Genomic DNA, 15993 nt, shown 5'->3' on the forward strand with positions numbered 1-15993 from the left:
AAAACTGATTTACTTTTATGAAAAAAACCAATAAAATTGAAAAATCTTGTTCAATTTAATTTTAAAAAAATAAAGAAGAAAACCAGATTACCAATATCAAAAATGAAAAGGGTGAACTCACCTCCAATGAGGAAGAAATTAAAGCAATGATTAGAAATTACTTTGCCCAACTGTATGCCCATAAATTCAACAATCCAGATACCATTGATTTGGTATTAGCCTCTTTGAAGCTGTCTGCATCATAGGAGACGGTAATTTTTTTATTAAATTATTTTTTTTTCTTTTCGGTGTTCCATAATTACTTCCATATATCTTAGATTTTTCCCCTCCCTCTCCCGCCTTCCCCCTCGGTCCCCACTCCCTCCCTGAGACAGCACACAGTCTTACATAGGATGCTCACATATATTTCTATTAAATCCATTTTTTACCTTAGTCATGCTGCATAGAAGAATTAAAAATGAATGGGAGAAACAATATACCAACAAAACATAATACAAAGGAAAATGGTCTCCTCCATTTTCCAATCCAATTCCACAGTTATTTCTCTGGATATGGAGGGCGTTTTGCCTCAAGAGTCCAATTTTTTAGGTCCTTGAATTGCTATGAAGGACTAAGTCTACCAGAAAAATTCCTCACATCCTGTGGTTGTTGCTGTGTACAAAGTTCTGCTAGTTCTGCTTCTTTCACTCAGCATCAGTTCATATAAGTCTTTCTAGGCCTCTCTAAAGTCTTCCTGTTCATCATTTCTCACAGCACAATAGTATTCCATTGCATTCATATACCACAACTTGTTCAGCCATTCCCCAATTGATGGGCATCCCCTTGATTTCCAGTTTTTGGCCACTTCAAAGAGAGCTGCTATAAATATTTTTGTACATGTGGGACCCTTTCCATTTTTATGATCTCTTTGGAATACAGTCCTGGAGGCAATATTGCTGGGTCAAAGGGTATGCACATTTTTGTAGCCCTTTGGGCATAGTTCCAAATTGCTCTCCAGAATGGTTGGATGAGCTCACAACTCGAACAACAATGAAGTAGTGTTGCAACTCTCCCACATCTTCTCCAACATTTATTATCTTCCTGTTTTATCATGTTAGCCAATCTGATAGGTGTGATGTGGTACCTCAGAGTTGTTTTGATTTACATCTCTCTAATCAGTAGTGATTTAGAACATTTTTTCATATGACTATAGATATCTTTAATTTCTTCCTCTGAAAACTGCCTGTTCATATCCTTTGACCATTTATCAGTTAGGGAATGACTTGTATTCTTGCAAATTTGACTCAGTTCTCTATATGTTTTAGAAATGAGGCCTTTATCACACACATTAGTTGCAAGAATTCTTTTCCAGTTTTCTGCTTCCCTCCTAATCTTGGTTGCATTGGGTTTGTTTGTCCAAAACTTTTCAATTTAATGTAATCAAAATTATCCATGTTGCACTTCATAATATTCTTTGTTTCTTGTTTGGTCAAAAATTTCTCCATTCTTCATAACTCTGACAAATACACTATTCCTTCTTCCCCTAATTTATTTATAGTATCAATCGTCATACCTAGATCGTGTATCCATTTGGACTTTAGTCTTGTGTATTGTATCAGGCATTGGTCTATGCCCAGTTTCCACCACACTGTTATCCAGGTTTCGCAGCAGTTTTTGTCCAACAGTGGGTTCTTATCCCAGAAGGTGGGGTCCTTGGATTTATCAAACAGTAGTTTGCTATATACATTGACTGCTGTGTCTTGAGTACCTAACCCGTTCCACTCATCTACTCCTCTGCTTCTTAGCCAGAACCAAGTGGTTTTGAAATCGCTGCTTTATAATATAACTTGTGATCTGGTTTTGCTAAGCCACTTACCCTAGCATTTCTTTCCATTAATTCCCTTGATATTCTGGACATTTTGTTCTTCCAGATGAATTTTATTTTATTTTGTCTAGCTCTATAAAATATTTTTTCTGGTAGTTTGATCTGTATGGTACTGAATAAGTAAATTAATTTAGGTAGAATTTTCATTTTTATTAGGTTAGCTTGGCCTACCCATGAGCAACTGATGTTTTTCCACTTACCTAGATTTGACTTTATTTGTGCAAAAAGTGTTTTGCAATTGTGTTCATGTAGTCCCTGGGTTTGTTTTGGCAGGTATGCTCCCAGATATTTTCAGTGTCTACCATAGCTTTAAATGGGATTTTTATTTCTTACTGTTGTGCTTTGTTAGTAATATATAGAAATGCAGATGATTTATGTGAGTTTATTTTGTAACCTGAAGTTTTGTTAAAGATATTTATTATTTCAGGAAGTTTTTTATTTGATTCTCTAAGTATATCATCATATCATCTGCAAAGAGTGATAGCTCAGTTTCTTCTTTGCCTGTTCTAATTCCCTCAATTTCTTTTTCTTCTTATTGCTAAATCTGACATTTCTAGAACTATACTGAAAAGCAGTGGAGATGATGGACATCCTTGTTTCACCCCTGATCTTATTGGAAATACATCTAGCTTATCCCCATTGCATATAATGCTTTCTGATGGTTTTATGTAGATACTGCTTATTATTTTATGGAAAGTAACATTGCTATGTTCTCCTGTTTTTTCAATAGGAATGGGTGTTGTATTTTATCGAAAGCTTTTTCTGTATCTATTTAAACTGTTTCTGTAACGTTTGTCGTTGATATGATCAATAATGCTGATAGTTTTTCTAATATTGCACCACCCTGCACTCCTGGTATAAAACCTACCTGATCATAACGTATTATTCTCATCATAAGTTGCTGTATTATTTTTGCCAATATCTTATTAAAATTTTTACATCAATTAGAGAAATTGGTCTAAAATTTTCTTTCTCTTTTTGGCTCTTCCTAGTTTAGATATCAGAACCATATTTGTATCATGAAAAAGAATTTGGTAGGACTCCTTCTCCACCAGTTTTCCCAAACATTCTATATAGTATTGGGATTAACTGTTCTTTAAACGTTTGATAGAATTCACTTTTGAATCCTTCAGTTGCTGAAGATTTTTTCCTAAGGAGTTCATTGATGGCTTGTTAAATTTATTCTTCTGAGATGGGGTTATTTAAGCATTCAAGTTCCTCTTCTGTTAATCTGGACAATTTATGTTTTTTAAAATTTTCATCTATCTCACTTAGATTGTCAAATTTATGGGCGTACAGTAGGGAAGAGATTGAATTTTTGAAATCAGGACTTTAGAAAAACGGAGTAACTCTGGATCTCTCCAAATCATTGGTTTTTAAAAATCATTTCTTACAATAATCCAGAGCAAGAAACTTCGGCCCAGGAAAGTGAGTGACTTGTTCTTACTTGTTTTAAAGATCATTGATCTATAAATGACAGGAGTCTCAGAGTCATTTTAAGACCCTAAATTTACAGGAGGAGGAAACTGAGGCCCAGGAAATGGAAGTTACTTGCTCCTTTCATATTAAAGGTACTATTTGGAAAGGAAGTCCCAAGTATTCAAGTCAAACTCACGCGTTTTACAGAGGAAAAGCCTGAAGCCAAGACAGCTGATGAGACTTATCTGAGATCACAGAGCTAGCCAGGGGCTTTGGTTGGATTTGAACTCTGATTTTGTACCTCTGCAGTTCATCAATGTACACACTTCATCCTATTGCCTCCTATGCTCTCATCTCCAGAGGTTATTCTCCTCTCCCTAGATGTTCTAAGATTGAAGTAGAAGGGATCAGTAGCTTCTTTTAATTTTAAAAGAAAAAGAATTTCTCAAAATGTAAAGTTTCATCTACTAAACATTCAAGAGATATTTGTTGGCCAGATGGAATTCTTTGGCTTCCTCTCTACATAAAATCTATGAAGAATAAGAGAATTCCTTGAGCTCAGCTTTGCCTTTAGATAAAATGAGAGGTTGGAAAGGATTTGCATAAAAACTAAGGTTATGACACACCAAAACCTCTGAAAATGACCACACAGTCCCCAAACATGGTGAAATGCTGTTCAGGTATCTGATCACTGAAACAACTCACATTCTATAATACTCACACATGCACCAGAGGAGTCCTAGGGTGACATGGTAGTGCTATTGCCCTGCTTTTCTCAGAATGACTTTTGTCTTCCGGGTTCTGGCAAGAACTTAATATCTCCTCTTGACCTAGCTCAACACATTTGACAACAGGCATACACATCAGTGTTCCAAATAACATGATAAAGAGTAAAAGTGCAGACTAGCTATAGAACATGACTCATTAAAAAAAATTATCAAATTACCCAGAAATTATGTCACTCCTTCTTTTAAAATGTCACATAGCAATGAGGTATGGAAGACATGATCTCTCTCCCTCCTCTGCCCCCACTCCAAGACACCAAGCATTCTGATTACCCCTTCCTCCAATCTTCCCTCTCTTCTACCACACCCCTCCCCTCCCTTCATTTCCTCTATTTTCTTGTAGGGAAAGATAGATTTCTATAACCCATTACCTGTATTTCTTATTTCCCAGTTGCACAGAAAAAAATTTTTTAACATTCGTTTAAAACTTTGAGTTCCAACTTCAAAGGGCTACAAAAATGTACGTACCCTTGATCAACCAATATCACTTCTAGGACTATATCCCCAAGAGATCATAAAAATGGGAAAGCATCCTACTTGTACAAAAATATTTATAGCAGCACTCTTTGTGGTGGCAATATACTGGAAATCAAGGGGATGTCTATCAATTGGGAATGACTGAATAAACTGTGGCATATGAACGTAATGTAACACTATTGTGCTATAAGAAATGAAGACCAGAGAGATCTGGAAATGCTTATATGATCTGATGCTGAGTGAAAGGAGCAGGCCTTAGTTTGACTTTTAGTGAAAGCAGGGCTGAGGACTCCATTATCTGAGGAGGACCTTCCAGCCTAGGGCTGATCTCATCCCAATCACTTCTGATATCTAGGCCCCAGCTTCCCTTCCACTAACATCAGGGGGTCAGACTCCATGATCTGAGATGCCCCTAACTGCCAGCCTCTGGATCACTTCACACCAATCACTTCAGCTTCCCAGGCCTCAGTTTCCCTTTCAGTAACAGGAGGGGGTGAGACCACAGTGTCTGAGATGCCTCATCTAGCCACTCTTTCGGGTATATCATGCAATTCACCTGAGCATTCTAGGGTTGAATTTATCTTTCAGTAAAACCAGGGGTTAAGACTCCAGGGTCTGAGAGGCCCCTCATTGCCATCCTCTGGGTCTTCCCACAGCAATCATTTCAGCTTCCTAGGGGTCAATTTCCCTTCCAGTAACAGCAAGGGGTAAGATTCCAGGGTCTGAGATGGCCCGCGCAGCTACCCTTTGGGGGATGTCACTCCATTGGTCTCAGTGTTCTAGACCTTATTTTCCCTTTTAATAACAGGGCCTGGTTCAAGTACGTGGAGTGAGAGGGCCCCGCCAACTTAAGGGCTTTCTCCCACCAGGAACTTCAGCTTTCCAAGCCTCAGTTTCCTATTCCCTCACAATGAGTGGTTAAATTACATGACCTCAATGGGCCCTGGCAGCTATTGGGTCACCTCAAACCTGTCACTTCACTTTCCTAGGCCTCAGTTTCCCTTTCAGTGAAAGCAGAGGGTAGGACTCCCTCCTTTGAGAAGGCCTTGCCAGCCTAAGGCTGACTGATGCCCGGTCACATTAGCTTAGTAACCCCCAGGTTTTCCTTCAATACTTTGGCATGCTTAAAGTATGGGAATTGAGGGGGCTCTATACATCCTGTGGATAGTCTCGCAACCAGTCAGGTCTGCTACCCAGGAATCAGGGTCTCCTTCATTTACAGCAGAGGGTTGGTCCCCTTGATCTGACAGGAGCCAGTCATTTTGGGGACGATCTGATAAGAGTCATTTCAGTCCTCTCTGCCTCAGTTTCCCTTTCTGTGACAGCAGCAGGCTGAAGTCTATGATTTCACAGGCCCCTGCCAAGCTATGGGTGATCTCAGCCCAATCACTTCAGCTCACTAGGGCTCAGTTTCCCTTTCAGGACCAGCAGGGGGTCAGATTCCATGATCTGAGATGCCCTGACTTCCCCTGTGTGATCTCTCTACAGGCACTTCAGCACACTAGACCTCAGTTTCCATTTCTTTGAACAGTGGTACTAGGACTCCATTATCTGAGGAGGCACTGCCAGCCTAGGGCTAATCTCACCCCACTCACTTCCGATTTCTGGGCCTCAATATTCCATTCTGTTAGTAGGTGGTCAAATTCTATGATATGAGATGCCCCTCACTACCACCCTCTTGGTGATCTTACAACAACCACTTCATCTACCTGGTCCTCTTTTTCCCTTTCAGTAACACAGGGAATTGTACTCCACGGTCTTTAGATGTTCTTCACTGCTAACCTCGGGGTGATCTTCTATGAGGAAACTGCTTTCTGGGCCTCACTTGTCCTTTCAGTGGAATCAGCATCTAGGTCTTCATTATCTGAGAGGGGCCTGCCAGCTTTAGGGTAAAGTCATAACAATCACTAACGCTTTCTGGTCGTCAGCTTCCCTCTCAGTGAAAAGCCTTGAAAAAAAATATTTGGCCCAAGTCCTCCCTCCTAGCCTTTGTGGTATCTCATTCCAGGAAATTCAACTTTCTAGGTCTCACTTTCCCTTTCATTAACAGCAAGGGTTTATATTATACAAAGTGAATGGGCCCTGGCAGACTTTATGTGATAGTACACCAGTCACCTCAGCTTGCTAGGCCTCAGTTTCCCTTTCAGACCCTTGACAGGCATAAAATACGTGAACTGAGTGGGCTTTCCCATCTAATGGGTGAATTCAAACCAGTCAGGTCAGCTGTCCAGCTTTCCCTTTAATTAAGACAAGAGGTTGGAACCTCTTGACCCGACCAGGTGTGGCAATTTTTCCCTCATATTTAAAGTCTCTTCAGCCTTCTCTTTCTCAGTTTCCCTTTCTGTCTCAGAATCGGGTTGAACACTGTGATTTTACAAGCCTCTACCACATCATGGTGGATCTCCTACTACAACCTTCAGCCTCCTAGGTTTCAAGTTTTTTCAGTAACACACAGTGATGGATTTGATGGGCTGAGATGCTCCTCACTGCTACTTTTTGGGGCATGTCATGCCATTCACGTGAGCATTGCAGGCCTCAGTTTCCCTTTCAGTAACAGCAGGTGGAAAATGATACACGCTGAAAGGTCCCTGGCAGCATTTTGGTGATCTCACACCAGTCACTTCAGCTTCCTAGGCCTTAGTTTGACTTTCAGTGAAAGCAGAACTGAGGACTCCATTATCTGAGGAAGCTCTGCCAGGCTAGGGCTGATCTCACACCAATCACTTCTGATTTCTAGGCCCCAGCTTCGCTTTCACTGACATCTAGGGGTCAGACTCCATGAACTTAGATGGCCCTACCTGCCACCCTCTGGGTCACCTCACACCAATTACTTCAGCTTCCGAGGCCTCAGTTTCCCTTTCAGTAATAGCACAGGGTAAGACTCCAGGGTCTGAGATGTCCCTCACAGCCATGCTTTGGGGGATATCATTCTATTGGGCTCAGCTTTCTAGACCTCATTTTCCCTTTCAATATCAGGACCTGGTTCAAATATGTGGAGCGAGAGGGCCCTGTCAACGTAAGGGTTATCTCCTAGCAGGAAACTCCACTTTCTAGACCTTAGGCTTCCTTTCAGTAACAAGGACTGGTAAAATTATATTATCTGAATGGGCCTTGGCAGCTGCTGTGTCACCTCAAAACTGTTACTTCACTTTCCTAGGCCTCAGTTTCCCTTTCAGTGAAATCAGAGGGTAGGCCTCCCTCCTTTGAGAAGGCCTTGGCAGCCTAAGGCTGACTGATCCCCAGTCTCTTCAGCTTAGTAACCCTCAGTTTCCCCTTCAATACCTTGGCATGCTTAAAGTTTGGGAAGTGAGGGGGCTCTACCATCTGATGGTTGATCTCATACCAGTCAGGTCTTCTACCCAGGAATCAGGTTCCCCTTCCCTTACAGCAGAGGGTTGGTCCCCTTGCTCTGACAGGGGCTAGCCATTTTGGGGATGATCTGAAAAAAGTCACTTCAGTCCTCTCAGCCTCAGTTTCCCTTTCTGTGACAGCCTCAGGTTGAGCTCTATGATTTCAGAGGCCCCTGCCAACCTATGGGTGATCTCACACCAATCACTTCAACTGGCTAGGGCTCAGTTTCCCTTTCAGGACCAGCAGGGGGTCTACATGATCTGAGCTGCCCTGACTTCCCCTTCGTGATCTCTCTACAGATACTTCACCATGCTAGACCTCAGTTTCCATTCCTTTGAAAGCAGGTACTAGGATTCCATTATCTGAGGAGGCACTTCCAGCCCAGGGCTAATCTCATACCACTCACTTCAGATTCCTAGGCCTCAATATTCCTATCTGTTAAAGCAAGGGGTCAGATTCCATGATGTAAGATGCCCCTCACTACCACCCTCTGGATGATCTTACAACAACCACTTCATCTATCTGGGCATCTATTTCCTTTTCAGTAACACAGGGGGTTGGACTCCATGGACTTTAGACATCCCCCACTGCTAAACTTAGGGTGATCTCCTATCAGGAAACTTAGCTTTCTTGGCCTCACTTTTGCTTTCAGTGAAATCAGCATCTAGGTCTCCATTATCTGAGAGGAATCTGCCAGCTTTAGCATGAAGTCATAACAATCACTAACACTTTCTGGTCCTCAGTTTCCCTCTCAGTGAAAGCTTCAGGTAAAATATATGACCCGAGCCCTCCCTCCCACTCTAGGTGGTATGCCACACCAAGAACATCAGCTTTCTAACCCTTAGTTTCCCTTTTAGTAAAAGCAATAGGCCTAGCAATGAGAACTGCCTAGTTGAAATGATTGTTGTGAGATCACCTATAGCTTTACAAGGGCCTGTAAAATCGCAGAATTCAACCTGATGTTGTCACAGGTAGGGAAATGGAGGCCCAGGGAACTGAAGTGACACCTTGAAGATCATCCACAAAACAGCTGGCCCCTGTCAGATCAAGGGGTCCAACCCTCTCCTCTCAATAAATGGGAACATGAGTCCTGGAAAGCAGACCTTACTGGTGTAAGGTCAAACATAGGCTGGTAGAGCCCACTCAATTCACACACTTTATGATTATCAAGGGATTGAAAGGGAAAGTGAAACTTAGCAAACTGGGATTAGGCATAAGCTGGCAGAATCCTCTGAGGTAATAGTATTCTCAGGCTTGCTTTCACTGAAAGGTGAAATAAAGCCTCAGAAGCTGAAGTGACTGGTGTGAGATCACCCAAAGCCCACCAGAGCCCATTCAGCACATATCATTTAACCTATTTCTGTTATCAAAAGGGAAACTGAGGCTAACAAAGCTGATGTTCTTGGTGTTAGATACCACCTAGGCTGGCAGGGCAAACTGGCTCATATCCTTTATATACTCATACTTTAACCAAGGTTTTTCACTAAGAGGGAAACTGAGGACCACAAAGTTTCATTGATTTTTATGACCACCCAAAACTGGTAGGCACCTCTCAGATAAGTGAGACTCAGATGCTGATTTAACTGAAAGGAAAAGTGAGGCCCAGAAAGATGAGGTTCCTGATAGTAGATCACCCCTAAGGTTAGCAGTGAGGGACTTCTAAGACCATGGAGTCCAACCCCCTGTGTTACTGAAAGGGAAAGAGAGTCCCAGGTAGCTGGAGGGGTTGTTGCAAGATCACCCAGATGATGGTAGTGAGGGGCCACCTCACATCATGGAATCTGACCACCTGCTTTTACAGAAAGGAGAACTGAAGCCTAGAAATCTGAAATAAGTGATGTGATATCAGCCTGAGGCTGGCACTGCCTCCTCAGATAATTGGTTGTTTCTTTTATGCCTTCCTTGTATCCCCAGAGGTTAGCACAGCGCCTGGTAACACCTGATAGCTACCAGGGAGCTGACTGACTGACTGTGCTGGGCAGTGGTAGAAGAGACCAAAACAAAATCATACCCCACCCTCCAGGGGGGGAAACCCCATGTCCTGAAGGTTAAGTTAACACAGAATATAGGAAATACAAACCCACAGGTATTTGGAAGGGGGCAGGTGGGGGACACAGAAGAGAACTAACCACCTGGGGAAACCAGAATGGCCTCTTGGAGAATTTGGTCCTTTAGCTGAACCTTACCAGGAGCCATGGATCCCAAGGGGTGAAGGTTAGAGGGGAAAGCATTCCAGGTATGGGGCACAGCCTCCTCCTTGACCTTCTCTGTCCTGCCTTCCTTCCCCAAGAACCTCCTCATCCACCCATCTCCATGCCCTGCAAGCCTGAACCTGGCTGGTGTTCACATCTGCTCATCACCCTCTGCTCCACAGCCTCTGTTTAAAGATGGGGCCCAGAACAGTCTTTCCAAACATTTCCCACCAACTCCCGTGCCTTAGTCCTTTCCTGGGCCTTTCAGTCAGCCCTCCTACCCCTCCCTCTTTAGCTTCCTCTTGGATTTTTGCTTCTTCTACTGGAGTGTACACTCCTTAACAGCAGGGACTGGCTCCATTCTTATTTGAATTTTTACCCTAGCCCTTGGCCCAGTACCTTGGCACATAGTAGATGCCTAATAAATCCTTGTTGACTGACTGACGGCAGCATACGTGTGGTACTCTTCTTGCTCAAGAAGACACAGCGGCTCCTTCTTGAAGCTGAGATGAACTAAAAAGTCTTTCCTATGGATCTGAAGTCCTTCACAAATTGGCTCCCCCCTATTTCTATGGACAAATTTCACAGTTTGGCTCCACCCTCCTTATGAGCCACAGGAGCCTAAGTTCTATTCCTCATCTCCTGTTTGGCTCCAAGCCTTTGTAAGACTGTTAGGTCTGAGTAGGGTGAGGATGATTTTGTTCTGGTGTCTTCTACCACCGCCCAGCACAGTCAGTCAGCTCACTGACATCTATCAGGTGTTACCAGGCTCTCTGCTAAACTCTGGGACACAAAGAAGGCTCAAAATAAAGAACCCAAGCCTTCCAAAGTCCCTGCCCTCAATGAGCTCCCATCATAATGGGGGGAAGACAGAGAAGGAAGGTAACACACAGCGTGCTGACCACCTTGTCCCAAGGAGACAGATCCAGGGTAAAGGGGGGCTGCTCTCAGGGGAAAGGATGCAAGATGCCAAAGGGCACCTATGCTGCTTGGAGGTCAGGTGTTATTTCAAAGGTGCACCCCTGGAGCCACTAGGGGCTGATCAAAAGCAATCTGCAGCTTCTGGGGAAAGTTTTCTCCCATTCACCCAGGGACTGACTGGTTGGGAAAGCTTGGGAAACAATGGTAGGGATGTGGGACCAAGAAGCAGGACAGGAGGTCATCAAACAGCACACAGCTTGCTGCTGGAGACCTGTGTGCAGCCCAGGGCCAGTTCAGGGAAGCGGATTCTTAAGGAACCCAAAATGGCTGGCCTGTTCTTTCAGGGATCATCACTATATTTTTCCCTATTAATTTTTGCTTTCAGTCTGACCCCAGACCTCCATCCATGTGTGCCCCAGGTGGGGAGGGGCCAGGACCACCTTCACCAATGCAGCTGCTGCATTCAGAGTGCACAGGATCCTAACTGTGGAGCTGGGAGGGACCTCAGAGTCCAGCCAGCCCTCCTCTCATCCTCCACTGTACAGAGGTGTTCTTGCCTCTGGAGCACTGAGACATCCAGTAACTCTGCCAGGGCTGAGCACCCAGAATGAATCTGAGACTGCTTTTCCCTTCCACTCTCAGGTCTGCCCTCAGCCCACTGGTTCTTTCTGCTCCTGCACTCCTAGTTAAACCTGGGTAGATAGCCAGAGGACACTGGCTAGACTTCCCTTATGGTTTCTACCTGTCAGAAAGCCCAACTGAAATGGGACTGTAGGTGCCCAGGAGGAGCCCCTGAGCTCTCACCAGATATACCCCTTACTTCCACTGGAGAAAGCCAACTCCACCTCCAAGGGTGGGAAGGAAGGACCCTCCCTGAAAGGTCATCTCTCTCTGTGCCCATCCCTGCTTTGTACAGAGGGGGAAACTGAGGCAGCCAAGAGGGGAGAGGCAGCATGAGAAGGTGGACACAGAACTGAATCTGGGGTCAGGGGACCCAGGATCAATCGTTTCTGTCACCATTCTAAGCCTGTGTGACCTCAGGTCAGACACTTCTCCTTCCTGGACCCCAGGGTCACTCAGGGGCCTCTGGGCTCTAGAAGGAGGATCTTATGGTTGTGGAAGCACCTGGTGCAGGGGTACCCAGGGAGAGAGCTTGGACTGAGAACCCTGCATCCTGACTGGAACCTACTAGGACTGATTTCTGAAGTCTCTCTTATCACCTGTTTTTATGACCTTTTTTTTAAATGACCTGTTTTATCAGGTGTTTATTCATGACTGGAAGAGGGAAGCAATCCATGTTACACCATGTGTAACTGGTGAGTACCTCACTCATGGGGACTCAGTTTCCCCATCTGCGCAACAAAAGAGTGGGACAAGATCCCAAGTGTATCTCCCACCCCCTGGACTGGGCTACTTCCTGGCCTTGGGCCCAGACCCTAAGTTTCCCCAAGTGCAGGCACAGATAAGGAGCAAGGGCTCTCGATGAATGCCCTTCTCCGCTCTTTGAGGTATGTGGGGCTGGCCCTGCTGGTTCCAATAGCCAGTGGGTCGGAGCCTCATCCGAGCCAAGAAGAGCTGAGAGTTCTGTTTTCCCCCCTTTCCGCACCCCTCCTCCCGTTGCCAGGACAAGATGGAATGGCCCAAGGACCTGCGTGAGTGGGGGGGCGTCCAGGTTCTAGGCAGGTCGTGGGGCTCTGGAGGTTGCTTCCTGAAGACAGCTCTCGGAGCACGCCAGGCCTCTGTTGTCCCAGCACTCAGTCGGGGAAGCCTCTGGTTCCGATGCAGGGCTGCTGCTGAAGCTACTGAGGGCATGCATGCTCCCGCCGTTGCCTCCTCTCCCTTGCATCCGTTCAAGTGAGACTTCCAGGCTTCTCGAATGTTTCCTATTGAGGCTACTTAAAGTCCACCGAACGCCGGGACTCTCATAACGCTCGCTTGCTTTGGAGGACGTTGGCAGTACAAAGGGCTTGCTCGTGCAGAGGCGACCCCCTCCGCCTGGCTGCGCGGGGTCTTTGTGTTGTGGGAGCCACGCAGTGTGGGAGCTATTCGAAGCCTTAGTGGTCAGCCTCCCCCTCCCCGTCCTGGCCTCCTCCTGGCCCCAGCCCCTCCCCTATCCTGGCCCTGACAGCCGCTCCTTCAGCTCCAGTTCATTCTGGCCCTGCCCTAGCCCCGGCCCCTGCCCCACCCTGCCCTTCCCCTGACCCCCTCAGACCCTACCCCGCGTCCCCCACCCCCGCTCCCTGCCGTGGCCCCTGCCAGTGCCCTGTCTTCACCTGGCCTACCTTGCCTTCCTTGTCCTCCCAGAATAGAGACACGCAGAGGCAGAGGGACCCCAACAGACACGTCTGTGGTGCTGATGGAGTCACACTGGCCCGGACCTTTCGACCCAAGGCCGACAAGCTGGGGCTGCAGCCATCTCCACACTCTCATCCAGAGTTAGGCCGTGGCCCAGTCTTTCTGTCCATCAGTCTCCAGCCTCCCCTGCCAGCGTGGTCCCACCTCGAGGCCGGCTGGTTGCCTGAGCCCACTTTATCCAAGGCTGCGTCCTGGCCTGGCGCTGCCCAGAGTGAGCCCCTATCCTCGGAACAGGAAAAGTCCCAGGAAATCCCCGAAGAGCCAACCTTACCTCTCCGGGATGGCAACGAGCTGGAGTCTGGCGCTGTCCCCTTCTGCAGTGTCCTCCCGTGCGGGTGCTGGAAAATCCGGAGACCGCTACATCCCCGTGCGGACCCGCGCCAACTGGGGCCTGCACTTCCCTAGCCTAGAAGAAGCACCCAGGCTCAAGCAGCAATCCAGAACCCGCCGCAAAGCTCGACTCATCTACTCTGCCCTGCTGAAGAACGAACTGCTGGGAGCTGGCATCCAGCAAGTCCAGGATCTCAGGGCAGGAGACCGCCTTGTGCAGCCTTGTGTGCTCCGCAGAAAGAATCTGTTCACCTACTCCCCCAGCATGGCCCACCACAGCCCCAGCACAGGTAGTGAAGTCTCACCCTACGCTTTATCACCCGTCAGCGAGAGAAGTCAGAGCTTACTAACATCTGCACAGGAACTGACCAGGAACATCTCCAGAAGCCCGTTTAAGATCCTCGAGGCCCCTGATCTCCATGATGACTTCTACCTAAACCTGCTGGACTGGTCTTATCTGAATGTCATCGCGGTGGGCCTGGGCACCCGTGTTTACCTGTGGAGTGCTACCGCCTGCCAGTTGACCAGACTCTGTGATCTGTCTGGGGATGGGGACTCGGTGACCTCCGTGAGCTGGTCAGAGCGGGGCAAGCTCGTGGCCATAGGCACTCAAAATGGCTTGGTGCAGATCTGGGATGTGGCGGCCCAGAAGAAAACGTGCGTACTGAAGAGCCACACTGGCAGGGTCAGCGTGCTGGCCTGGAAAGCAGACCAGATTTCTTCTGGAAGCAGCGACACGTGGGTCGTGCAGAAAGACATCAGGGCCACCCCACTGCAGGCTCAGCGCTGTCTTCGAGGCCACATGCAGGAGGTGTGTGGACTGAAGTGGTCCCCGGATCACCAACTGCTGGCGTCGGGGGGGAACGACAACAAGCTGCTGCTCTGGGACCCAGCAAGTTTAAAGCCCGTTCAGCAGTACGCCCAGCACCAGGCTGCTGTCAAAGCCATCGCGTGGTCTCCCCACCAGCACAGCCTGTTAGCGTCAGGCGGCGGCTCTGCAGACTGCTGCGTGCGCTTCTGGAACACGCTGACTGGGCAGCCGCTGCATCACATCAACACCGGATCTCAGGTGTGCAACTTGGCCTGGTCCAGACACAGCAACGAGCTGGTGAGCACCCACGGCTATTCGGAGAACCAAATCGTCGTCTGGAGGTACCCCTCCCTGACTCAAGTGGTCAAACTCACTGGGCACACCTACGGAGTTCTGTACCTCGCTGTGTCTCCTGACGGACAGGCCATAGTTACAGGCGCCGGAGACGAGACCCTCAGGTTTTGGAACGTGTTCCCCAAATCGTACAGGTCGAGGGCGTCCTGCTCCGTGCTCAATCTCTTCAGCAGAATCCGCTAACTGCGGATCGCACCACACGTTACCGCATCGCATCGCACCAGACTGGACCGCGCACGCATCCGAACCTTCCAGGAGACTTTCGGCCTTCCAGGAAACCCTGGACTCTAATTATCGGAAAGGGAGGAGGGGCGGGGCGGGCGGCGGGACCTGGAGAACCTCTGGAGATGCTTATTAAATATTTACTGGTTGATGGTGCTGGATGGTTTGGGGGAGGAGACACGGTTTGGGAAGGGGGAGTGCTGGGGGGGGGGGCGGGGACCAGCCCCTGGGCAGTCAGAATCTCACTGGAAGCCCCCAGAGGGTATTGAGGTTGGGGGATTTTCTGGGCGGGGTGGGTTGAGGCCCAGGGAGTGCTGTGGCCAGGAGCTGAGAAACTCCCCAACAACGTTTCCACTTCTGCAGCGCAAACTTCGGTCTCTGTTCCGGGGCCATTGTGTGTGTGTAGGGGGGGGTGGGGGGGGTGGAGGGTGGCCTGCATGTTGCTTCCTTCATCTCGGGGACAGTCAGCGCCGCTTCAATCAGGTGGGCTTCCCCAGAAGCTGAGACCCTTGGGACCAGTCTTCCGCAGGAGAAACAAGCGGTGCTCTGGCACCCATGGCCCAGGCTTGGAGCGGTAAGGAGAGATATACATGCAGTCTTCCGAAAGTGACAAGACCACAAGGTCGCTGCGGAAGGAGTGATCCCAATGTGTGTCCCACATTCTAGACCATCCACCCGGAAGACCAGAGCTGTGTTTGTCTTCTGGGGGGGAAAGGTGCTTGGGCGAAAGACCTTATGCTGGCAGATGGAATGGTCCTCTTTTAAGAAGATGGGAATAACAGTCCCTTTCAAAGGAGACGGGGATGCCCAGCCCTTCAGCTCCGGCGGGAGGGGGAGTGAGGATTTCATTGGAGCTGGAGTAAAACGAATTTTAAAAACAAACCAACTAACAAACCCCAAACCACTGAGAAG

At 47.4% G+C, this 15993-nt stretch overlaps 1 pseudogene across 1 annotated transcript; it reads left to right on the forward strand.

Moving 5' to 3' along the window:
• Positions 1-12933: 12933 nt before the first annotated feature.
• On the forward strand, positions 12934-15213 carry LOC140516428 (fizzy-related protein homolog pseudogene; annotated as a pseudogene). Its single transcript, XR_011971358.1, has 2 exons — positions 12934-13069; positions 13314-15213. The product of XR_011971358.1 is annotated as a fizzy-related protein homolog pseudogene (transcript).
• The last annotated feature ends 780 nt before the right edge of the window (positions 15214-15993 follow it).

This window comes from Notamacropus eugenii, chromosome X, assembly GCF_028372415.1.
Source record: "Notamacropus eugenii isolate mMacEug1 chromosome X, mMacEug1.pri_v2, whole genome shotgun sequence".
Taxonomy (NCBI): Eukaryota; Metazoa; Chordata; class Mammalia; order Diprotodontia; family Macropodidae; genus Notamacropus; species Notamacropus eugenii.